General features: G+C 41.9%; 1 protein-coding gene across 1 annotated transcript in view; it reads left to right on the top strand.

Annotated features, from left to right (window-relative positions):
• The first annotated feature begins 7701 nt into the window (after positions 1-7701).
• ZNF366 (zinc finger protein 366) overlaps positions 7702-27088 on the top strand; it is a 69446-nt gene continuing 50059 nt past the window's right edge. The window contains exon 1 of the mRNA XM_053589001.1: positions 7702-7841. The gene's annotated coding sequence lies outside the window, so the exon portion shown is untranslated. The remainder of the gene's footprint in view (positions 7842-27088) is intronic.

The raw sequence follows: 27088 nt of genomic DNA on the forward strand, positions 1-27088 counted from the left end.
GTTGTTTAGCTGGCCCGGCCAGGTTCAAACGCGCCAGCCTCGGTGTATGTGGCTGGCTCTGTAACCACATTTGTTTATTTCTCTCCGACGACTGCTATCTGTACACTTTATTTGCATAATAAGACCACCTTCCACCTTCCCTAGCCAAGCTTCTTTTTTCCCTCCCATAACCTGTCTTGCCACCACAATCCTGTTTTGCCACAATCCAAGCTCCCATTCTTTAAAAACGTCTGAAAAGAAAAGAGTAACTAATTCTCACATAAATTAGATTTAATTTTGACCAAAGTGAATTACTTAAACATTAATTTTTAATTCAACTTGTTAATATGTTATTTAGGATATTGCATCCTCATTTATAAGTAAAATATGTTTGTAACTTCCCCTTTATAATAATATATTTTCTCCAATTTTAATATCAGGTGTACCCAGATCAAGTAGAATGATTTTGAACTATTTCTTCTTTTTCTATTGTCTATAAGATTTGGCATGATCTGTTTTTTGAAATTATCTTTTACTTTTATTTATAAATATTAGTTGTCTATTTTTTGAGACTTTAAAAAAAAGAAGTTGTTAACTGATAACTCCATACTAAATCTCAGAGTCGAAGCATTCTATAATAGACATACTCTTATTTGACAATGTGAATGTTACTTTCTTTGCATTATTATTATTATTATTGTTGCTTAACATTTCGATGCAGCAATCGTCTGATGTCTTTTCTGAATGTATTTATGTTCGTTCGTCCTTTATGAGGTTTTTGTTTTAGTCCTTATCTTAAACATTGTTATTGTTATTAAATTTTAAGCCTTTTTAATTTTGTGAAGGCAAAAAATGGAAACCTAATAAACACATGTACATGTAAAAATAAATAAATAAATAAAAACTTCTATTCAAAAAAAAAAAACTTCTGTACCTCATTGAGGAGTTGGGTTCTGAGCTTTCCTTGTATACACTTTAAATAAAATAGTTGTGCCTTTTTTCCTATTAATCAATCTGTGTCTTGTTAATGATTTTTTAGTCAATGTTTAGGAGGTCAAGAGCCTTGCTCTTTACAGTTTGGGGCAGTGAGTAAGGTCACCAAAGCCACTCAGTTCTTCTGGAAGTGCCGTGAAGCGAGAAACCTGCTCCGCCAGCAAAAATGGTGAGAATTTCTCACCAGTCAGGCTCCTGGCTTCTCTCTCTGTACAATCTGATTGAGCAAATGGTAAAGAGCACTGTCACTGCAAGGTTAGGAGGAGATTAACAGGAGAAAAAGGATTCGTGTGGCTAGTCCTGCGTTTTAATGACTCTTGTGTTCTTTTTATACTTTTGATACTTTGTGACATGAACTCATATCGTTTGATCCTTCTCCTCCCAGAGTCTTGTCTTTGCTCTTTCTGTGCTCTGTCGTAAAGAGGGGCACCCGACAGAGCTCCCTCTCATCTTACTTGGTGTCCTGTGACCACGTGGGTTCACTCCCTCTTGGCTTCCACCATCTGGCGGGCATAATTTGGGGTTATGTCAGGTGGCCAGCATGGAAATGGCTGGGAACCTGAGTTTTTTGGTTCTGAACATGTCAAGCTCTTAGGAGAGTTTGGCATAAGAAAGCCCATCTATAAAGAGTGGTTATCCTCTTATTGTAGTGATTTTCAACAGGTGTGCCATGGCACACTGGGGTGCCGCGAGAGGAACTTAGGTGGTCCCTAAAAAATTTTAAAGACCGTTAATTAAATTATTTTTGAAAGAAGTTCAAAGTACAGTAAGCATTTTATTTTATTTTTTTCTTTTTGTGGATCAACATAATTTAAGTGTGCCATGAAGTTTAACTATAGGTTCAAGGGTGCCATGAGATAAAAAAGGTTGAAAAACACGTCTTATTGCCTCATTGCCTGGTTAGTGCTAAGGAATTTTAATCCCAGGAGGGCCTACCAAGTGTCACAGATTAACAAGTCTGGGATTGGTGCTTCAACAGGCACAAATTTGTGGGTCACCACTCTTTATCCTTAATTGTGTTGATGAGTCGTCTTTTGTTACCTTAGCCTATTTCTGGGCTAAGGGGGCTCTTTGGCATTGCTTCTTCTCTGAAGAGGCTATGGGATTGGGTCCCTTGGGAATAAATACATCATTTAAAGTTAATAGCCAAAAGATGGATCCTTTAAATCAGACTCCTAAATTTAAAAAAATGAATTTGGGAGATGCCTTATTCTAAAGAATTGCCTTATTTGTATTTGTGGGAGGAGCAAATTGGAAAAGTGACGCATAATAGCATCATAGCTAGCCTTACAAAATCTCTTGACAAAATTAAAGAGCAGATTCCTGAGGTAAAATATACAATTTTTTACAGGCTGCACCTGTGGGAACAGCTGCCCCACAGAAACAACCAAGGCCAGCCTTCCTTGAGGCCGCGTGGTGGCACTTCTGTGTTGTCACCCCAGCGGCCCGGGTGGTGGATGGGTCTGCTCTGTTTTTATAAATATGTATTTCCACTTTCTGGGTCCTTGCTCACCGTTGATCCTTTCCCCTTCCTGAGATAGCCCTTCACCTCCTGTCTTCTTCTGTCTGCGAAAGGCACGTGAGGCTTCAGGCCTTTGTGTGCAGACGCCAGCTGAGAAGCTAAGACCCCAGAGAACATGGTCACACACAAATGTGGGCCGTACTGGTCTGCAGTGGAGCTTTTCCTGTTTATAGTGTCTTTGTGGCACTTCTGGATCATGTGAAAACTGCTTTCCATCTCTTTGGAGACACCGGCTGCCTCCTTGGTTAAGTCACAACCTTGGTTAAGGTTATTGTAAAATGCACCTTTGATTTCAAAAAAGTTCAAAAGTCAGAAGTATTACATCAGCTCTTTGTCTCTGCTAAAATCTGCTCCTGCTTACTTTTACTCCTCCTCCCTCTTTGCTGTCTTCAGTACCCCATGAAAGGACCTAGATGGAACTTCTGAATGACTCAGACCCCTTAAGAAACTCAGAGAAAGGCACCGCTCATCCCCTTGTGGGGTCTTCTGTTTTTCCCACGGAGTCTGAAGAGTCAGATTTCCCTCAGGTATAAACTCTGCTTGCTTTCATAACTCTTGTAACTTTTGTTGTAACACTTTGCTTATATTATCTCTTTGGCTTTGGGGGGTACCAGAAATTATATCAAGAGAAAACTTGACCATGGTGTGGGTAATGGCTAGCCAAGAACCACAGTGTGAGAGAAGGCTGGCCTCCCTCAGGGAGCTTCTTGTTTTTTTTGCATGTTAAGTGAGACAGGGTGCTGTTTAAACCTTTAGGATAATATCTTGATAATGAAGTACACTGCAAAAGCTAAGGGCACATGTTCTGGCATCTAGGGCCTTAATTTAGACTCCCAGTGGTTCGCAACCTTCCTAATGCTGTGGCCTTTTAATACAGTTCCTGTGAGTCGCCACCCACAGGTTGAGACCGCTGATAGAGGGATTTCTAATAAAATATATTTTTGTGAGGAAAATTTGAAGCATTTTGTTTTTCTCTGTACTTGATTTCTCCTGAGTTTAAAAACTATTTGTGAGTATTCTTAATTTATGACGATATAGTCATCTCCATAAGTTCAATGCGAATCTGATTTTGTTTATAACAGGACATAATTAAAGACACTGGTTACTTTACCAAGGTTTTGACTGGAATGGCATATTTTCACATCTGCCCAGATTGCTTTGAGGAATTAAGGTGGACTGCATAGAGATGATAAAAAGCACATTTGAAAGACTGGTCTGGCACTTTGTCCTTTACAAGATTTCCCGGCCTCTAGATAAGTAAAGAATGTCAGTTTCTGACAGGCCTAGAAGCCCCAAGTTATTCTGAGACCTTGAAAAAAAAGGAATTTTCCTAATTCATATAAATATTATAGACAGTCTGACTTTCTAGCCTCAAAAGTCTAATCTGAGATTCCTTATGGAAAAGTTCCAGCAAAGTTAATTTAAAAGGATCCTATGCGTCAATAATTATTCTTATCACACTTTATGTAACTCACCAAGCCAAGTATGATAAGATGAAAAATTATTTTACAAATAAATTGGTCCTATTATGATATATCTTTGGTAAAAATGAGAAAATGGAGAGAGAAAAAAATTATATTTCAGAAGAAACCGTAGTAGAACTGTTTTTAGAGTCTGGCCTTGTTCATTATTTTGGGGTTTTTATTATTTGCCTATAATTTGTCATTGGTACTTCTCTGATTTAATTTCCCTTCTCTCTGGGGGATGTAGTCTCCTAAGAATGAGTCTTCCTAGCAATGTGGGATTGGATGAGTCATACAACCAAAAACTCATTGTCTTCTACAATGCTACAAAGATATTTAAGAACAGGGGAGAAGTATAAAGGAGACTAAAAATTTCAGGACAACCTCCTCAACTCCTTATGTAAAAGGAAACTCAGGCCTGGAGGCTGAGTCATGCAACACCCCATCCAAATGAATAGTTGTTACTGACATAACTAACACTATTTTTTTTTTATTTTGTAGAGACAGAGTCTCACTTTATGGCCCTCGGTAGAGTGCCGTGGCCTCACACAGCTCACAGTAACCTCCAACTCCTGGGCAAAAGTAATTCTCTTGCCTCAGCCTCCCGAGTAGCTGGGACTACAGGCGCCCGCCACAACACCCGGCTATTTTTTGGTTGCAGTTTGGCCAGGGCCAGGTTTGAACCCGTCACCCTCCATATATGGGGCCAGTGCCTTACCAACTGAGCCACAGGTGCTGCCCGATTAACACTATTTATCAGGCAGACACCAAGGAAAGAGAAAAGGCCCCGGGGCATCTCCAAAGACTGCCCCCATAGATTATTCATAAGCAATTCTGTCCCTGGCCTTTCATAAACAAGGACATGCAAATTATGACTTTAGGTCTGTAGGCTAAGTCCAGCGCCTAAAATCAAAGGCTATTCAATTCCACACTAATAATGTTGATTATGATTTTATCTTCCCAGGTGCAGAACAGAAATCTGACAAGATCAATCATTCTTCCACCTGTCCAGGGACATCTACAGAAGTGATTCTACCTTAACTCTCTTTTTCCCTTCAAATATTCACCTTCTCTCATATAAAATGTTGATTTTTCTGGGCACTAACTAGTGTCTTACAAGAACGTAAAAATGAAGACATTTGCCCCACTGCCCACCCCATTCTCCCTTTTTCTTTCTGTATGCTGTCTTGCCTTCAATACTGAGTTCCCAAATCCCTCTTCAGAGAGCAGGGCACAGATGCTTCTATGGTTTGTGCTGTTTCTGGGAGTGCTCTCAAACTTTGGTTAATAAATTGCCATGGACTGAGATCTTTGCCTTAGTTGCTTATTTTGGGTTCTCAATCTCTATAATATGCCATGCAATGTGGGACTCTCCTAAGGGGTCACAGGCAGGCCATGTTCCTCTCCTGCGAACACATCTCCTTGGTTGGCTGAGCATAAACACCTGTTCCGCCACTGTCAGTCAGATCCAGGTGAGCCTGGAGAGCGCTGGGGCTGGAGGGGCCTGGCCAGAAATCTCTCCTGCCAAAACTAGTGGGAAGGACTTCCGCTCTGAGGCCCTGTGGGTGATTTCACCGTGTTAGAGGGTGACTTTCATGGGATTGGCAGTGCAGGGAAACAGGGAAAAGCCCTTTCTGTGAGTCTCCCAGACAGGGTGACAACGAGGGATCTGAATGGAGCAGCTTGGCACGAGGCAGAGCTGAAGTTGTCAGGTCCCAGCGGGATGTGCCCTACAGGACATCAAAGCCATGCAGACTGAAATGGGACTTGTCCCTGGTCCAGGCGGCCTGTGGGTGGGTCAGCTGGCCTGGAGAAAACAACACGGCTTCAACGTGACAGTCCCCGCATTCTGCAGACTTAAAAGGGAAATTCTTTGGACTCTGACTGGACTCCTGGGGCTCAGCCCTGGCCATGCCCTGAGGCTGCAGTGAGGAAGAAAAACCTGGAAAGGGCTGCATGTTGCTGGGAGGGTTTCTTTGTGTGATCAGAGCCGCTGTCCTGCCTGTGAGGACTCAGTCGTCATCGGAGCTGCTTTGTCCCCTCACATGACCTCGTCCCTGCTGAGCCCTCCCTGCCCCACTCACCCCTCCCGTGGATGCCTCTTCTCTACTGTGGGTCTCCGCTGCTGCCTGCTCAGCCCACAGTGGCTCAGAGGTCTGCCCGGCCTTGCTGCCCCTGTGACAGACGCCACCCCCGTGCCGTCCCTGCTCCGTCCTCCCTTGCTCTTCCCTGGCTTTCTTGGATTTTGTTTGCGTTTCCCTCCCCATTCCACAGAGGCCGGGCACAGAGGAAGGCCAGGGGAGGGCAAAGGGCGGTAGAGCTGGAACCAGGACTTTGGGCAAAGGGCAGACATCGGTGTTCCCCCTGTGGCGGGGCTGGGTCACCTGTGCCAGAACCTCCGTGCCTGGGCTGTGCCAGTGTTGGTGCCAGGGCAGATGCCAAGAAGGGGACTCTGCCCAGGCCTGTACGGCCTACTGTGCAACCATGTCTTTACGTTCCTCTGATACTTGCACACACATTCAGAAAACTAGATAGACATCTAGATAGACAAGGGGAGAGAAAACCATTGTAATAAAAAATTAATCTTATAGGCCACAGTACCCAATAAAGTCTTACCTGGACACTGAAGCAGAATCATTTTTCCCATTCACGGCTTCTGCAATGAGGTGTATATCTCTCCACAATTGGGTGAAGTAAGGAAGTAACCCAAGGCTGTTTTTGTTTTTCTGCCACAAAAGTCCATGTAGCTGCTGGCTCCTATTCATAGTGAAAATGGTTTTAGCCAGATGAATAAAGGGCATGAGACACCCAACACAAATCAGAGAATTTTAAACCAAGCTTATTCCTAAGTGCAATTAAGCCATGCCCGTCCCTGGCCTCCCATTTTCTCTGCTCCTGTACCTATCCCTTCCTGAAAACTTGGCTGATTTATCTAAGACCTATGCTGCTTCACAGTATTTTAAAAACAAAACAGAAATCTCCTTCCAGTTTTCCAGAGGTAATTAAATCCAAGAAGCCTTAGGAATGTCAAGGTAGGACAATGTAAGCCACAGTTCTGAGATGAGTATGTCTGGGAGAAGTATGGTAAGTTATTTCTTTTCCTTTTTTGTCCATCAACACAGGTGGAAGCTGGGTTTGGTCCGTTGCATAAAGCCCAGTGACCAGTACATACATCTGCTATTCAGTCTCAGAAAAACTCTAGGATCTAGCATCAGCTGAAGGATTGTAGCAACGCTGGTATTTCAAAGGGCCTAGAAAAGCCAAAAGTCCTGACTGCCCGGCCCTGGTGCCTCGTCTTACAGGCTTTGGGTTTGCCTCCGTTAGCACAGCAAGCTAAACTTTCCCTCACTCAGAGTCGACAGGACATGATTTGTTCCCTTTTGGCTGTGTCAGTTCTGCAAACCAGATACCAGAGTCTGCAAGCTCAGGAGAGCCTGCCTTTCTGGAACACCATTTGTTTGGACAGGACAGGCCACTAAGGCATTTTCATCTCTTTAAAGCTCCCAGGGCAGAGAGCATATTTGAGGAATTCCTTTTTTCAAAGATTTTTTTTTTTTCCTCTTCCAACATTTTGTTTAAGAGAAAATGAGATGTCTATCTTCTGTTTCCTTATTTTTTTTCAGGAAAGCAAAGGGTTGTTGACTTCCTCCTCTCCCCTCCCTTCCTTCCTTCTTCCCGAAGGTACTCATCGGAGAAAAAGAGAACGAAGTATTGTTCCTGTTCTCTTTCTTAAGTCATTTGAAACACTGTCCCTGCGAGTTCTTTAAGTTCCTTGTAATCTGTACACAAGAGAAAGAGGGAGAGAGAGAGAGGGAGAGAAACAAAGAAAGCAGGGCTCAGGTAAAGGATTGGGGCTGCTTCAGCCATTCAGACCTCAGGAGCTGGTAAGTTACCCATGCAATGATTTCTGCTTCCATTTCAACGTCCCTGGGATGGTACCGATGTGGGCATCTTCAACAGAAAATGCCTTGCTGGGTGAAGTCTTTAATCCAAGGCTCTGACTGATGGATGGCCCAGAATTTAAGCTTATACTTTTTTTTTTTTTTTAAAGAGAATAATGATGCTTTGCAGAGCTGAGGCTGCCAGAACTGGAAATAGAATTGCACTGGGGCTAAGGAGGACACTGTGTTAAACCTGAATTTTGGCACAGATAATGTGGCCAGGTTAACCAGGAGCCACGGGAGTGCATGATGCGTTCCACTGGAGAGTTCACTCTTCCTCAGCCCTGTGTCCGGGAACCTTACCAGGGGGTCTGTTAAGAACTGTGGTTTGCTCTGGAGGTTTTGTTACATGTTGTCTGAATGGAGATGCCCTTCTCTTGTTCTTTTTTATCCATTTAGCATCTCCTCTAAAAAAGAATTGTGAATTTGTGACTGTTGTTCTGCCTCACTGGAAAAAAGGGAATGCCACTTTGGAATAATACTGTGTTGTGGGGTGGAGGTGGTGGGAGGGTTGGGTGTTCAGGTTCCACAGGTGGTTCAGTGTAAATTTATTATTTTGCTGTCAGTGAAAGACATCATCTACCAAAGAAGGCAGAGATTTGGGGGCATATAGCTTTATTTTTGGAAAACAACATATGACTAGAAGGGGAAGATAAAGATTAATCGCTTGTGTCATTAGGAAGGAAAAACTAAGCTATAGATGCAATTGAAAAATAATCCACCCAGTGCCTGGTTTTCCCAGCACCAAATAGAGTGCTGCAATTTAGGCAAATTCATACACCCAATTAATTTTTATAAGTCTATTAAAGCAATTAACTTTGTCAGAAAAGATAATGTTACCAAGACCTCAAGCCAGAAGGGAGCTAAGATTACACTGTCAAAAATTGGCCAGCAAGATGACTCTGAAAGACTACGTGTGTTTACTAACGTGAATAATTTGTGAAAGGCAATGGCCATGCATATTTTTAAAAAATATTCATTTCTATTAAGTTTGCTGATTGAAATGACTGGGATGTGACAAGTATAAAAGTAACTGGACTTATTTTTATATTAATTTGGCCAGACTTTGCTTTAGCCACAACCAAGTAATTAATCGTTATTCACCACTGAGCCATCATCTTAATACAGACGAGGAAATATTATAGCACTACTGGAGTGCTGGGCGGGTTTGGTTCCGTTAGTCAGACCTCCTTTCTCTTCTCCTTTTTGCAAGAGACTTTCCTTAAGAGCGCCATAAAATGTAAGAGATGTGACTAGCGTTTGCCAGCTTGAGGATGCAAAATGATTCTAATAACAGCTGAAAATGCTTTCCAGCTTCCCTATCATCTACCCTTGCCGCCCCATCTTGATAGATCTTCAGGTCAAAAGGTGGCCGGGGCCGATCGTCTCAGGCATTATTGCATCACTTATCAGCGATCATGACCCCAGTAGAAAACTCAGGGCTGCGATCTTGATTTGCTTCTTTCAGTTTCATTTCTCTTGATATTGTGTTTTAATTTGGTGCCCAATTAAAACATCTAGGAATGCTCTCTAGTTCTGGTTATTGAATAAAAGCATCAAATGCAATAAGAAACAAATGATAGCAGAGTCTTTGAACTAAAGGCAAGCAAGGCAAAATGCCGGTAGGCCCCATGACTCAGAAAACAGCCCCCTGCTGCCTGATCCTCACTGTGGCTGGGGGGTGGGGAAGGAGCTGGGACTAGGCTGTTTTCTTTAAAAGAAAAAAAACACATATATTCAAAGTTTCCATTCAAGTTAAGTCATTGCCATAAGTATATTTGTTAGATACTGGTGGGGGGAGAAACTTTAGCTACTGGAAGAAAAAGCCATCGCCTAGTGTAAGTTGCTTCTGCTCAATCTATCTTTACTCAACTCCAAGGAGTGAGTTGACATTTGTGGAAACTTCCAGTGGATGATTCTTCTTTGGAGTCATCAGAGGCTCTTTTGTGTTATCACTGGGGGAATTCCAGTTTGGAATGATCCAGAATTTGACACACACACACACGATTTCATTAATTAATTTCTGCCGAAACTGTACACATTAACTACATTACAAATTTAATTTTTAAAAATGTTAGAATGTGAGTCCTGGAGTTCTGTGTGCCGGGATCCGAGAAGATGGCACAGGCTCTGTTGTCGTGCAGATTTGGGTTTCAATTCTAGCTTTGTTGCTTACTGATCACCGGCCTTACTTAGCTCAGGTGGTGTGTACACTGAGTCTCAGTGTCCCCAAATGTAAAATTGCATCAATACAATAGAGTTGTTGTGAGGATTAAATATGACTATTGATAGAAAATAGTTCACACAATTCTTGGCAAATAATAGGAGTGAATTGATGTCAGTTGTAATTTTTAAAGTCATATGTTAATAATTGAGAGTACTATATTTTTTAATACAGTGACTAGAATGAGGCTCGTATAATTCGTGTCATTATTCTTGCTTAATAGTATACCAAAAGTTGATCAGAACTAAACTTATTTCTCATAGCTTTAGAGTTAGGCACATAGTAAGTGAAGACATTATGAACTCTGAGTTCTTATAAAATAAAAGAGAGTCCAATGCATTGATAGTCATCTTTGCGGCAGAAATGCTAGATTTAGCTTTATCGAATGCCAGTATAGTCAATAGAGCTCTATGCAGGGGAATATTTGCCTGGGATGAAAGTTTACAATTTAAAGGAATGTGTGAACAGATCTTAATTACATTGCAGACTTTTCTCCCTTTCACCTACTTCCCCAAGCTCTCAAGCTCTGTGTCACTGGTGACCTTTTCCCTTGGCTGTGGAGGGCTATAGAAACTTCTTTTGGAGACCACGGTGACTGTGCCATGACTCAGTCAGAGAGAAAAGACTTGAAGTGACATATTCTCCCCACACCCAGGGCTGAGCATACTTGGAGTTCTGTCTCCTCAAACATTCTGGCAGTGAGCCCTTCCCCTTCACACAGATAAACAGGAGACCATATCACCGTGTGTGTGTGTGTGGGGGGGGGTACCTCATCAACCCAACTGCTATTTTTCTCTTACTCTAAACTTTAAAACTTATGTGTCCATTAGTTTGTCAAGTAATAGTGATAATTTCATTTAGGTCTTAGTTAAACATTCCTTCACTTTCTGAAAGCAAAAAATAACCACAAATCCACCCCTAATAACCTTTTGTCTTTATAACCGCTGAGGTGTGTTTGTTAGCAGAAGAGGCTGTCATGCAACAGAGTCTTTTTTGGACACTCAACCTTAGGAGAGCAAATCAGTGCCTTCTCATGTGAGCTGATGCCTGCGGTAGAGACAAGACGAGATGGGGAGTCAGAGCCTTCTGTGCTGATGCAGCCTCTGTACTCCTGTATGCAGGATTTGAAGGGTTTCTTTACTTGTTTGGGCCTTTCTGGTTTATGAAACAACGGGATGTGATTTTCAAGGTAGTCTCCATGTGAGAGTGTCGATGGGGTTCACCTGCGGGGGCTTGTTTACATGGATGAGTGAAGAGTCCTGCTGCGGACATCCTGTCGTTCTCTGAAATGGATGGTCAGTGTGTGTCCCCTCTGCCTTCTTCAGGATGACACTGATGCTAACTGTAAATACATGTCCTCAGAGCCAGGCTTTTATTTATTTTTATTTATTTATTTATTATTGTTATTATTATTATTATTATTTTGAGACAGAGTCTCAAGCTGTCACCCTGGGCAGAGTGCTGTGGTATCACTGCTCACAGCAACCTCAAACTCTTGGGTTTAAGTGATTCTCTTGCCTCAGCCTCCCAAGTAGCTGGGACTACAGGTGCCTGCCACAACGCCTGGCTATTTTTTGGTTGTAGTTGTCATTTGGCAGGCTCGGGCTGGATTTGAACCCACCAGCTCCAGTGTATGTGGCTGGCGCCCTAACCACTAGGCTACAGGTGCCGAGCCCAGAGCCAGGCTTTTAAGTGGAATTCCTACTCAGTAATGGATGTTCTCTTTAAAAGTTAGCTTGGAATGTATCAGCTGTTATCCTAGAAGCTATCAGTATTATGGAATAAGGAATGTCTTAGCAATCTGTTGATATGATCGATGTTCTCTATAACCACATATAAATCGTAAAAAGATTGATTATAGATCAACATATATTGCAATTAAATATAAATAGTATTTCTAATGTATGCATCTCTATATTATTTGCATCTTATAATGAGTATATATTCTGGGAACAGGTCTTGGTGTGACAGGAGTGTAAAGACAACAAATATTTTGATGTGTACTCTTGGAAAAGGCTAGCCCAATAATGCTGGTCTTTTTGACTATTCCAATAACAAATGCATTTCTATAAAGCAGTGATATTTAGATGAAAGAATAGGGACATGTCTTTCTTAGGTGCTGTGTGCAGAATGTAAGTTCCCCAGAAAGTGAGCTCCCTGAGGACGGGGATTTTGTTCGTTCACTGCTATACGCCCGGAGACTATAACAGCAAACAGCAGGTGATAGCTGCATAAGAAATATTTGCTGAATAGATGAATTAATGAATAAGTGGGCTGCAGAGTGAAAGATGCTACCTTTATATAATGCCAAATAAAGTAGCTAATGACTAAGAAGTTAGTCAAACTCTTTTGGAATGTAGATGATGCCAAATTGCCAGCTTGACAGATTTATTCCTCACCTGAGCTGACTGAAATTACGCAGCTTGTTTTGCCGCTGTGTGCCTGGGGCTGGTGCATGCGTGTTAAGCTGTCATCCTGGTCAGTACTCCCCGCCCACTTGTTCATAGGAGATTAGCATTCATAAGATAGACAAACAGAAAAGACTGTTGGTTGCATTATACATTCCATTTATTTTCTGGGCAGATGATGGGTTAGCAAATGGTTCTTGGAGAGAGAGATCATTTGTTTTTCCTTGACGAAAAGATCTGTGAGCCAGGATTTAGCCTTGCAGGAAATGCTCAGTGCTCTCTGGTTTGTTATAGGCAACAGCCGTAAATCCAAGTTAAAGGAATGCCACTTAGACTGAGTTTACAAAACACCACGGGGTGAATTCAGGGAGAGAAATGTGATATCCTTGTTGAGCACAACACCCTTTCCTTTATTTAATTAAAAGCGAGGGAGACAGCCAAATACCAGATTGAGGCAGTTTTACATTTATTTGGCAAATTTAAAGTGGTAAATATAGATGCCTAATAACAAATTGGGATTTTGGATGATGCCGATTATGTTGGGGTCCAAGGTTTCTGTTGTTAATAGTGGAAACTGAAAAAGCTTCTTTCTGTTCACCTTGAGAAAGTTGATCTCTTCAGCATCAAGTCCCAGGGGCACACAGAGGCAATTCTGGACCATTCTCTCATTTTCCTTTGATATATTATGGCTTCCCTTGGACCCCATTTTATGATGGCCACCAATACTAAATGGGAGAATGATTTACCACCACCACCAATGACATGTGCAGGGAGAAGTCACTGCCAGGTTTGGGGCCTACTAAGAACTGTATATACATCATTTCACTTAATCCTCGCATTTGAAGAAGTGCTTCATTCTCCTCATGTGGGAGGTGAAGAAAGACAACCATCTTGCTGAACAGATTGACTAAAGTAAATGATTTGCTCATGGTCATTAAATTGATGTTGCTTATTTTCAGGTTTTTGTATTAAAGGGAAGAAGTGTCATCTGTAGCTAATAATTAAGTGTCCTTTAAGGCAGTGTCCATTTAAGGCAGTGCCCTGAGGACCAGCAGCATGACATCACCCAGAAGCTTGCTAGAAATGCAGATTCCCAGGCCCTGGCCCAGACGCTCTAGGTCAGAATGACATTTTAACAAGCCCTCCGAGGGATTCAGTTGCACGTTTGGGTTTGAGCAGCACTGCCTTTGCATTTTGACCTGCTGCACACAGATTGATCCCAGACTGCAGGGCCCTATTCCAAGGAGTTACAAAGCCATTTGTTAACTTTGACTTTGCCCGTGACAACATAGTTCCCTATTAGACAGTGGCATCGTTAGACAAGTCTCAATTCTATTCAGCACTCAGCAACATTTGGCATGACTTCCATGGTCTCCCCAGCAAGTTAACTCCATACCATGAAATCCTGACACTCTCAGAGAGGAAAGGGCCAGGGTACTAGTCTTCAGGCGTGTTCTGAGCACCAATCAGCAGAGTTACCTGGAGCATATTTCTAGGCCTTTCCCCACATTTAACAAATCTGGAGAAGGGACCATGATACTGCCTATTACCCAAGATACTGGGTCAGGATAAAGAAGCCTCTGGGGACAACAGTGATGAGTAGTTTGTGTACAAAAAAATTAACTTCTTTTAATAGATTGAAAGTATTTAAAAACAACAGTGCACACGTGCAAGAGAAAGAGAGCACCGGAGTTCTGCCAGGAAGCTGGGTTCTCTGCCAGCTTCTTCCCTGCAGTGGTTGAGAACCAGGCGAGAAACCCTGCTGTCTGCCCTGTGTCTCCCTCAGGGAAGAGTGGGAGGACCCTGTTCTCCAGCCCAGCAGCCAAGGAGGAGATGCCAACGCACACACCTCACTCTTCCCAGTTAGAAGTTTCCTTTGCACTGGGGACTCACCGTTCTCACTGAGAACAGAAATCAAGAGGGGACTATTGTTGGAGGGGTGGGGGAAGGAAGCAGGGCAGGAAGGGAGTGAGGGAGAGGACTGGAATAGCCTCTGGTGTGTGTGGCTGTGCACAGCAGGCCTTGGCCTGGATAGAGCCAGCAGCTTCTTGCCTGTCACCCTGTCACCGAGGCTCTCCGGCCTGCTTCCGTCGGACACCCAGGGAGATGAGGAGCTTTATGTTTTCGACAGTCTTGTGGAACGGCCCCCGCAGTAGTGTCCACCACTCATTTCTTGTTGACTGCTTTTCTGGTCCAGGTATTTTCTTCCCCCTGTATGGTAAGTGGAGTGAGCTTCCCTCCTCTCCACTCCCAAAGAACTTTTTCAGTTAAAAAAAAGTATGAACGGGGGTCTTCCAGCATTATTGTAAGAGAGGTATTTATTGAGCACTTCCAAAGTGCTAAGGAACACTATCTTTAATCAAGTTGGAGTTCCTGGGGTGCTAGAACTTGATTCTTAGAGTTTAGACCATGCAAAAAGTTTTAAGAGGTAACTAGTAGGTATATCCAGGATCTCGCTGCCTCTTACTTGGTTTTCAGAGAGCTGGACAAGGAAAGACTTTTCTGAGCATCAGAACATCATCTCTCGACACTCAGGAGATGTCCAGTGATGCAGCCAGCAAGTGGGAGCCTCCAGCATGGCCCACAGCCCTCCTGGCACTGCAGTGGAGGCACAGCATCCTCACCTGGCTCAGTTTAGGTCAGGGTCCCCAGGGACAGAGGAGTTCTTATCTGCAGCATGGGCTGCAGATCTGAACAGGGATATGGAGAAGGACAGAGAGCCCAGAATTAGGGAAGGAAGGTGCAGCTCAATTCTGAAGCGTTTTGAAGAAGGCAATTCCATTCAGCTTGTCTTCACAACCTCCATGTGCTCAGACACATCCCACCATTTACTATGACTTACATTGGCTCCTTTCCCCCTTTTGAGTCTCCTACAAGAAGAATTTCAGCATCACATCTTTAATACATGTAGTTGGGAAGGACATTTAGTGGTGAACTAATCCCACCTCTGTAGGATTTGGGCATAAAATGTATTTGTTGTTCAACCAAGATGGATAGTTTGGGAGAGGAGTTGGTATACCTAACAAAGTGCTATCTATTATGTATATGGTACATGTGCCTTCTACTTGTATCCAACTCATACACTATCCAAAATTATTGGCTCTTAGAGTAAGAGTCCGTGAGTTCGCTCCAAATTTTCTTTGACTGAAGAATGTAGTATCTGATTATCAGCCCCTTTCACTTCCAAACGGATTAACTGTCGCAGTTGTATTTTTCTTAGAGACGTTAAAAAGAGTTTATATTGTTAGCTAGTGGCAGCAGGGAGAAAATGAGAGAAAATTTAAGTACACTGAAATAATTCATAAAGGATTTCTTGCACTTACTGTGTGTCGTTCTGAGAATGCAAGTAAGACAGGAAAGAATGCTCCACTTGGAGAAAGAGAACAGGGCCAAATGTGCTTACGGACACATGAACGGATTCACAGGTGGGTGAGCCCAAATGCGCATGGGAATTTAGTATATGATAAACAATTGCATTGCATAGAAGAGGGGAAAGTTGGATTATGTAATTAAGAATGTTGGGACAACCCGGTAGCTATTTGGGAGAAAAAAGAACTTCTACCACAACTTAATTTCTTAACTTAAAATAAATTCTAGGTAGATCAAAGACTTAAAGTGTTAAAAATAAAAACACCCTGTGAATGAAATTCTAGTAAAAAAAATTGTCTCAAAAAATAAAAACATAAAAATACTAGAAAAAAAGAGATTTTTTTTTTTTAATCTCAAAGTAGGAAGTGTCTTCCTAGTTTTATCCAGAAGACTTAACATTTATTGTACATTTTATCACATTAAAACAAAAAGCCTCTGCAGGGTCAAAACTCAATAAACAAAATCAAAAGACATGCAAAAAACTAGGGCAAAGCATTGGCTATGAGCATCACAAAGAGCTTACTAGAAACAGAAAGGTGAGCACGTCACACGCACACACGCAAACACAGAATGAAATATAGTTGGCTCTTAAACATGTAGAAAATAACAGATACTCATCCTAATTCATAATAAGAAAATGCAAATTAAAAAGACGAGATGCCAATTTTTATCTACTTGATTGGCAAAGGTGAAACATTCCTTAGCATGCTCATTTCAAGGGCTCTGGAGGGTGCTCTCAGGCATTTCTGGGGTGATTGTGAGTTAGCAAAAATTTCTACAGAGAGCATTTTGTGGATGTCTATCAAAGTGTAACATCGACTCCTCTTGACATGTATCCTACAAATAGGAGAGGCAAAAAGACATACCTATGATACATGCATCTGCCACAGCATTGTTTGGAACAGAAAAAAAAAATTATAAATAGAACAATTTTCCACCAATAACATATTGGTTACATTAAGTCCAGTGCATACGCACAATGGAATATTATGCAGTCCTAAAAAAAGGAGGGAACAGAATAGCATCTATAAATGAATTCCAGGTGTATGTCCAGTTGATTTGACAAAGGTGCAAAGGTAGGGCAGTCTTTTCAACAAAGTAGTACCGAAATAATTAAATGTCTATGTACAAAAGAAAAAAATGTCTATATACAAAAAAGAAAATGATGGTTGGCTCTTACCTCACACTATACACATACCTTAACTCAAAGTAGATCATAGACCTAACAGAGTTAGAACTAGAACATTTCTAAAGGGAAACAAAGGAGAAATTTTTGTAACTTTGTTCTTCTAATTTTTTTTTTTTTTTGAGGCAGAGTCTCACTATGTTGCCCTCAGTAGAGTGCTGTGGCATCACAGCTCACAGCAGCCTCTAATGCTTGGGCTTAAGTGATTCTCTTGCCTCAGCCTCCCAAGTAGCTGGAAATACAGGCACCCGCCACAATGCCCAGCTTATTTTTTGTTGCAGTTGTCATTGTTGTTTAGCAGGCCCGGGCTGGGTTCGAACCTTCCTGCCTCAGTGTGTGTGGCCGGTACCCTAACCACTGAGCTATGGGCACCAAACCTCTTTTAAAAGTAGGCTTACTGGGCAGCGCCTGTGGCTCAAGGAGTAGGGCGCCGGTCCCATATGCCAGAGGTAGTGGGTTCAAACCCAGCCCTGGCCAAAAACCAAAAAAAAAAAAAAAAAAAAAGTAGGCTTACTTTGTCACCCTTGGTAGAGTGCTATCGTGTCACAGCTCACAGCAACCTCGAGCTCTTGGGCTCAAGTGATCTTCTTGCCTCATTTTTCATTTTTAGTAGAAACAGGATCTCACTCAGGCTGGTCTCAAACTCCCGAGCTCAAGCAATCCACCCATCTTGGTCTCCCAGGGTGCTAGGATTACAGGTGTGAGCCACCACGCCCGGCAAATCTTTATAACTTTGGTTAAGCAATGACTTAGTTATTACACAAAATACACAAATAATTAGTGAAAACATTAATAAGTTAGACTCCAACAAAATTAAAAAATTTGCTCTTCAATAAAAGGACACCATTATGAAAAGAGAAAGACAAGCCACCAGTTAGGAGAACATATTTGCAAAACATATATCTAATAAAGGACTTGTTTCTAGAATACATAACTCTTAAAATCAACAATTGGGTGAACAACCCAATTTTAAAATGAGCAAAAGTTTTGAATACTTACACACAAAAGAAGATACAAAGATGGCAAAATAAGCACACAGAAAGTTGCACAATACCATTAGCCTGTGAAAATGCAAACTAAATACCACCATGAAATACCATGATTCACCTAGTAAAAGGATGGAAACCAAAAATACAAAGAAAACTACATGTTGGTAAGGATGTGGAGAAACTGAAGCTCTTACATTGCTGCTAGGAATGTAGAAGGCTACTGCTACCTTGGCAAACAGGTCGGTAGTTCCTTAGATAGTTAAGTGTATATTTACCATACCTCGAGGCAATTTTACTTCTGGATAGCTATGCTTAAAAATTGAAATCATAAGTCTACATGAAGACTTGAACACAAACGTTCACCACAGCATTATTCGTAATAACCCCAAACTTTGGAAACAATCCAAAGTTTCCTAAGTTGGTAAGCACATAAACAAAGCTGGCGTAACTCAGCAATGGGATAACTACTCAACAATGATACAGGAAATGCAACGGCATGGATGCATCAAAATCGTCATGCTAAATGAAATCGTTGGACACAAAATTATCAGGGGAATCAGACACGCAATAAGTATTGAATTATTTCATTTATATGAGATTTCCAGAAGTACAAAACTATAGAGACAGAAAGCAGGTAAGTGGTTTTCTGGGGCTCAGGGTGGGAGCAAGGATAGACTGCTCTGGGCTTAAAGAAACTTTCTGGAGTGATGAACTTATTCCAGAATTAAATTTTGATAATAGTTACACGAATGTATATATTTTCTAAAAATCTCATCACAATGCTTATGTTGAAAGGCATGGATTTTATATTATCTACGACCTCAATAACGCTACTTAAAATAATTTGGAAAAACGTAAAGGGGCTGATAAGGGGCCAATCTCCAGCCTGTAAAGTAAAAAAGCCAAGGCGCTCTCATTGTATAGAGAGCTGTCATTTTTGTCTTAAAAAAAAAAAAAGTGTCTTTTTGATATGTATAGAATAGCTCCGGAAGGATACAATAGGCATATTTATTAATTATTATTAATAACAGATTTTGGTTAATTGCACACACATGTGCACGGGCAGGTACAAGAGGGTGGAGAAGGAGAGAGAGGGTGGAGTCTTTTGAGGAGTCTTTTGAGCCATACCAGTTCTGAGACAGTGGACAAAGGTCTGAGCCTCTGTTTCCTCACCTGTAAAATGAAAGAGTTGGACCAGTTGATCTCTAAGTCTACTTCTGATTTCAAGTTCCATGCTCTGAGAATTTCTTTAAGGATGATGATTGGTATTCCTCTTGCCTTTACCTGACAGTATGCCACTAAATGCCACATATAAAGCCACAAGCTAGGGCTTTATTCTTTCTTGCTCCCTTGCCTCTCTGTTTACTGAATGCCCATCCTCTTGGCAACGTGTAAAATGTGAGTGTCAGCCAGGGTGAGATGGCATTCCAGAAGCCCGGGGGACACATGGCAAGATTGTGTACAGGAGTGGTTATGACACCCACAACCACCTTACCTGCTGGCAGTGTGACTCAGGTAGTTCACCCCTCTTTTTTCCATCTACCTGATAGGTGTAAGGTAGCATCACCCTCTTTGGGTGGGGATTAAGAGTGATAATTCATGACATTGCTTAGCACAGTTTGTGCCTCATAGTAATACTCAATACACTGTTAGCTCTTTTATTTATCCATCTCAACAGCCCTGCTCATAGGACCAGAAGCTTCTCTGAGGCTGAGTGGATAGAGAGGCATTTAAGCTAATAGGCTGTGGATTCCCTGCTCACAGTTGTAATGAACCACAGCCCATAGCTAGAATAGCTTGTTTTTTCAACCTAACAACCCAAAGGAAAAGGCTGGAATAAATTCTGCTGCCCCCAAGTCAATACCAAGATTCCATCAAAACTGACTGGAGTCAGTTTTACCCTTAACATGCAATGGATGTGGGCTGCAAAATTACAAGATTGTGACATTATACAAGAGGTTGGAACTATTAAGTTACTGTGAGTTTCAATTTATGTGATAAATGTGGCCTTAAATTACATTTGGATCAAAATATTATTAAATATTAGCACCATTGCATAACCTCCTTTCCATGGTAATCATTCAATAAATATGAGTTGCTGCTTCAGATCAAACCAAACCAAATAAGAAAAATTGTCACCATGATATGTGCTTACCTCTATTTCCCATTCTCAGTCTTATGTAGCACGGCAGGGGTTGTCTAAATCCAGACAATTCTCTGTGGGTCCCTCTACCTTCAAAAGTCTCAGCCATAGATAGCAGCCCTCTCGCCACCCAAAACCAAAACAAACACAACAGTAAAACTTGACAACTTTGGAAGAACGAATTTCCTCTGTGTATTATGACAGTAGACTCTTTTTCATACACTCCGCCTTATGTATTTTCAGATCACATTCTAGAACCAGAAGGCACAGTTTAGGAGAGTGTCCGCTCTCCTTAATTGCATTAGGACTACATTTGTTTTAGACTATTTTTGTACTGTCTAGGACAGAGCCCTCCAAATTCTTGTTAGTCTCACATTAATTCTCTTAGATCCTTTGAAATAACATCTCTTGTTATCCTCCCATTAAAGGTGAGGAAACTGAGGCTCAGAGAGGATAAATAATTCAGGTGAAGTCATATAGCTCTGTGGATCCTTGGGGGGATGGGGAGTTATTTTTGATACAAAGAGTCTGTGCATAGATGTCAGGCACTTAACGTTTTCCAATTGACTGATGGTTTAGAGGTATATGTATCTCTGTTTTTCCCATTTGGTTATGTTATAGTAGTTCATTCATTCATTCAACATAAATTAATGTAAAGATATTATTTAATTCAAATTAACTTTTGATTATTTTTTTCCTAATTTATTAGGGATTTTCAAAATGAGTTTGTTTTTGAAATTTACAAAAGAGGTCCTCAAACTGAAAAGTCTGCAGTTCACTGAAGTAGACCAAAGCTAAGGTTCATCAACAAATTGCAAGGGCTATTTTGAATAATCTAGGTCTTCTGGCAAAGAATATTTCCATTCTTAAATTGCTACCTGTAATAAATTTGATTGATTAGGAAGTGCCTGGAAGTATTCATCACTGATGTTTAATTTCTGCCTTCATCTAACAACTCTCTTCCTCCAAACTCCTTGTTTTTTCCTTTACTAACTGTGTGGCCTTGGACAATTTGCTTAACCTCTTTGTGTCCTAGTTTCCTCATTGACAAAGTGGGGGAAAGAGTGGTACCTACCACAGACACTGCTGTGACAGTCACCTGGGTTAATGCATGAAATCCTCAGCAAATGTGAAGGTTGGTGAGCACTACTTGAGACTGTTTCTTGTTTTTGAACAAGCATATCCATTTTAATATTGTGAATAAGAGATTTGATGCCTAACAGGTTCATCTAGCAAGCAAGCTATTTTTTTATTTTTTTCTTATTTTTTTATGAAGCAAAAAATTATATATTTGAACAGAGAAATACATTTCTACAATAATTATTGATAGTTAAATATCTCACTTTCAATAGTGGATAGATAAGTGAGAAAACAAAGGACTTCAATAATACAATAAACCGACTAGACCTGACAGACATATACAGACCACTCTCCCAAACAACAACAAACACATTCCTCTCAGTGTTCCTGGGACATTTTCCAGGGTAGACCCTATGTTAGGCTATAAATTAAGATCTAATAGATTTTCTTTTTTAGTTTTTTGAACCAGGTTACCTTGATTGCATTTGCTAGGTTAAGTCCCTCCTGTAATTGTGTCCTGCCCCCAAAAGGCACGTCACACACAGTGACCCCACCACCACCCTCCCTTCTTCCCTCTCTCTGCTCTTTCCTTCCCCCACCCCCTCCCTTATTCCCTCTCTCTCTTATTTCCTTCCCCCTCCCCACTTCCCTCTCTCTGCTCTCCCTTCCCCCACCTCCCACCTTGCACTAGGTCATTAATCATCCTCATATCAGAATTGAGTACATAGGATTCTTGCTTCTCCATTCTTGTGATGCTTTACTAAGAATAATGAGTTCCACTTCCATCCAGGTTAACGCAAAAGATGTAAAGTCTCCATCTTTTTTAATGGCTGAATAGTATTCCACTCCACGGAGCTTGTTAATCCATTCCTGGGTTGGTGGGCATTTAGGCTGTTTCCACATTTTGGCAATTGTAAATTGAGCTGCGATAAACAGTCTAGTGCAATTGTCCTTATGGTAAAAGGATTTTTTTTTTTTGAGATTGTTTTTAACGCAATTGGAGCTCAATAGACATTTTTGGAATGAATAAGTGCAGGAATTAAGGGTAGTTGTAGAGATGTGATTCCTCACCTCCATTTCCTTAGTCACATGCAGGCAGTTTGGACTGCTTTTATTTAGATGGCACATTTTGGGAGTATGCACTTCAGTGAATTCAAGTAATTCAAGTAAGAGCTAACGATGTTGCTGTGTTTTCTGGCCCCATAGACTTTACCAGTCTATCAACTTCATATATTAAATGCATCAAAACATGCCTTTAAGCCACATTGAACAGTTTATTTCAGATTGTATATGAAACCCGCACATTGTACCCCTTGATTGCACTAATGTACACAGCTATGATTTAACAATAAAAATAAATAAATAAAAGAAAGAAAAAGAAATACAAAAAAAAAAAAAAACATGCCTTTAAGGTATCAGGGTGAGAAGAGTTTGGGCCCGGAACTGATATTTACAGGCTTTGTTCCTCATTGAAAACCAGAGAGGAAACAAGCTCATAGACCCTCTAAATAGGAGGAGAGAAGCCTTCTTGCCATAAACCCGAATGCTGAGGACCACAGTTATAAGACGGTTGAAGGAAGTAAGAATGACCTTTCATAGCAGGCTCAATGTTAGCTTAAAATTTCACTTTCAGATCATCCCATGGATAGTGATTTAGCTTTATTACATAAACAACCTTCTAGCCTAATAGAAACAGTTGTTTTGATTTTGAGTGTGTGTGTGTGTGTTTGCAAAGTGATATTTTGAGGGTACGAAAAAAGAACCTATTGCTAGACTTTAATAGATGGCCCCTAGTTTTTAGCACCAGCTGATGCTTTTCTTAACGAAGGTTTCACATAAATGGGCCAAGGAAAAATATAATCGGCTTCTCAGAATCCCCTGCTTTTTCTAAGACCAGGCAGTAAGAAGGACAGCAGCTAGTGTTCCTTGGTGCTCATATGTAGGGGAGGCTCTGAGCTGATGCTACAGACACTAAAGTGAATAAGACACAATTTGAGCCTTCTAGAACTTTCCAGTAATGGTTACACTAAGGGGATTAATACATTTCCTGGTTACTTCCATCCACTGGCCTTGTTTCTAACAAATGAAACCAATCTAATTCTTTTTAAGTGTCAGTTTGAAGTACTTACTGGGAAAACCAAATACGAATGTAATTACCATTTATTGAATGTCTTTTTCTGGTACCGGGTGCTTTAAATTTCCTATTTTATGAAATCTTAACAATAACACTGCATATTGGGCTATTGTTTTTTTATCCTCATTTTCCACGTGAAGAAACTGAAGCTCAGAGATAAAGTAACTTGCCACAGTTGTAAGGGGGGAAAACCTAGAGTTCAGACCCTGGGCTGCCTGACCTCAGGTTTATGGTCCTCCTACACTGATCAGCCTGTCTGTGACAGAAGTCTCTTGAACACGCTTAGTATTTGGCCTGGCCATTCTAGGTGCTCAATGAATGTTAGTTTCCCTTGCTCTCATTGTGCTTCCTCTTCTCCCAAATCATCACATGCAACCCCAAAATGAGGAAGAGCGCTTCAAGTTGACAAAAGTATGTACCAGATCCCTGAGGCAGTCAGATGACATGAATTCTGAAATGGTATACCTTTAGCCATCTAAGCCCCTTCCATGGGGCTGTGGGTCAGCTCTGTATCTGTTAATGTTTACTAGACCAACTAGTTTACTATCAAAGAATGTCAAGAGGTTCTTTCTTTCCTTTCTTTTTTTTTTTTTTGAGACAGAGCCTCAAGCTGTCACCCTGGGTAGAGTACTGTGGCATCATAGCTCACAGCAACCTCCAACTGCCAGACTTAAGTGATTTTCTTGCCTCAGCCTCCCAAGTACTTGGGACTACAGGCGCCTGCCACAACACCGGGCTATTTTTTGGTCGTAGTTGTCACTGTTGTTTAGCAGGCCTGGGCTGGATTCGAACCCGCCAGTTCTGGTGTATGTGGCTGGCACCTTAGCTGCTTGAGTTGCACGCACCAAGCCTGGGGGTGGTGTTCTTTCTAACCAATCCCCACCCCCATATAGCTTTTTCTTATTTCTTCAAATAATTTTACTCACTCCCCAAACCAACTAAATTCAGTGTCTTTTGAGGGCTCCATAGCACCTCAGACCCAGTCCTGCCTCCCTTCAACACTGAGCCCATAGGCCAGGACAAGATGCAGACAGAGAGTGCCGTTTCAGGGCGGGAAGGAGGTCTCAGAGCAGGCTTCTCTGTGGCTTCTCTCTGAATTCTGCTACCCACACTGGGATCCTCCAAGCACCACTGAGAATTGTTTGCTTTATTTCCTACAACAACTACCACATTCAAATTCAACAGTTCTTAACCGGGGGCAATCCAGTCCTCCTGGAGGCTTTTGGAAACAGGGAGGGTGCTTTTAGTTTATCACAGTGACTGTTGGCATCCAGTCATTTGTAGTGGGCAGGGATGTTAAAGGTCTGTGATATACACAGCAGTCTGGCATGGTGAAAATGAACCCCAAATAGCAATGCTGTCTGTCACCCTCCTTGAGAAGGTCAGGGCCTTGACCGTCTTTTCACTATTCCCTCCAGTACCTGCCCTCCACAGACGCTCACGTGAATCTCGTGAATGAAGCTCTCCTTGTCACCTTGCCATCTCCTGTTGAATCTCTCAGAATCTGAGATTCTGAGAGACACCTGTCCTTGCCTTTCACTTTGGGAACTGGCTTCAGAGGTGGAGGACTCATTCAGCTTTGTCTCATGTGTCGTCTTTTCCTCTTTCCTCCAACTCTTCTCAAAATTTTCAACAATATGAAGGCCCACGGCCCAATGATTGCCTTCTAAATTGATCAGTTATGATTTACCCTTTGAATAAAACTCACAGACATAACTCTCTAGAAGAGTAATTTTAGGTAAGAACTTTTATCTCCAAAGTGGAATTAAACATTCTAAAAAGGTATTAGTTCCATGGTCTAATGGATTAGGTTGTTAAGTGATTAACTCTGAGTTAGCCAAAGGAGCAACAGTGGCCCTGACAGCTTCCCTTCCCAGACCCTTGAAGCTCGAGCCTGGAATGGGCAGAAGAAAGCAGGGAACTCTTAAGGAGCCAGTGAGGAAAAACCTAAGGCTCAAAGTCTGACCATCTTCACATTCCTGCTGAAATGTCAGGAATCCTGGTCCTGAGTCGATCACGGCCTCCTGCTCCCTCCAGGATAGAAGGCCTGCTAGAGGACAGCCAGCACAGAGTCCCCAGGAGATGACCTGACCCCAGCTCTGCAGTCCTAACATGATGCCAAAGTGTGAAGTGTTCTCTGTGGTTAGAAATTTTCAGAGTTCATGAGTTTTACTTTCTGGCCAGTCCCCTTGAGAAGACCCTTACCTCCTTTCCCTTTTGAAAATTTCAGAGAGAACATTCTCTTCCCATCATGGAAATTCCCAACCCTGCTCCCCTCAGGGGCTCTCCCATTTTCTTAACTGGTATTAGAAATAATTCAAAACAAAGTGCATTCTCATTCTTCTCAAATGGAAAACAACTATCTGAAGAGTAGCAAAGCTCGGGGCTGGGAAGGATGGGCTGGGAAGAACCAGGAAGCAGAGAAGTTTGGAAAAGGAGGAAAGCACTAACATGCTCTCAGCACTCATCATGCGCAGCTACCTGCTAGGTACCTTATCTGACTCCTCCTCCAGGTCCATGAAGGAGAATATCTGATAGACTCGTTATGCTCCAACAATAAACAACCCTCAAATTTCCATGGCCTAAACATAAATAGAAAAATAAAGCCAAGGATTATGCCTCACTTTCATTACATATGTATTGCACAGATCAATGGTGGCTTTGACCCAGGTCATCTTAACTTTAGCTCCCAGACTAACAGAACAACTATTATCTGAAATGTTCCAGTTTGCTATTGCAGAAGGAAAGAAAATTCTATGGAATCATGGTGGCTTGTCAAAGATTCCACAAAGATTATCACATGTCACTTACGCTCACATTTTATTATTGAAATCAAGTCATATGGCGATGCCCGCCTATTAAGGGGACAGAGAAATACAATCCAGCCAAAGGCCCAGTAGAACAGCTAGAAATATTTAATGAATAAAGTGTTATTACTTTTCCTTTATAGCTGAGGAAACTGAGCCTAGGAAAAGTCAGCAACTGGGGAAATGATTTTGAAAGGCGGGTTTCGTGAGGTTGTGTCCTGAGATCTTTGCTCTCCTGCAGTGAATACATCCCACAAGCTTACCACATGGTGGGGCCTGGCCTCCCATTCCCACACTGTTGCTGGGCTCAGTGTTCTTCAGGGTTAAGGGGGTATACATGTGCACTGCTGGGCTCAGAGTTCTTGGGGATTAATGGGGTATGCATGTGGGCTGCTGGGCTCAGTGGTTTTGGGGGTTAAGGCGGTTTGCATGTGCACTGCTGGGCTCAGAGTTCTTGGGGGGTTAAGGGGGTATGCATGTGCACTGCTGGGCTCAGAGTTCTTGGGGATTAATGGGGTATGCATGTGGGCTGCTGGGCTCAGTGGTCTTGGGGATTAAGGGGGTATGCGTGTGTACTGCTGGGCTCAGTGGTCTTGGGGATTAAGGGGGTATGCATGTGTACTGCTGGGCTCAGTGGTCTTGGGGATTAAGGGGGTATGCATGTGCACTGCTGGGCTCAGAGTTCTTGGGGATTAATGGGGTATGCATGTGGGCTGCTGGGCTCAGTGGTCTTGGGGATTAAGGGGGTATGCGTGTGCACTGCTGGGCTCAGTGGTCTTGGGGATTAAGGGGGTATGCATGTGTACTACTGGGCTCAGTGGTCTTGGGGATTAAGGGGGTATGCATGTGC

Source organism: Nycticebus coucang, chromosome 1 (assembly GCF_027406575.1).
Source record: "Nycticebus coucang isolate mNycCou1 chromosome 1, mNycCou1.pri, whole genome shotgun sequence".
NCBI lineage: Eukaryota > Metazoa > Chordata > Mammalia > Primates > Lorisidae > Nycticebus > Nycticebus coucang.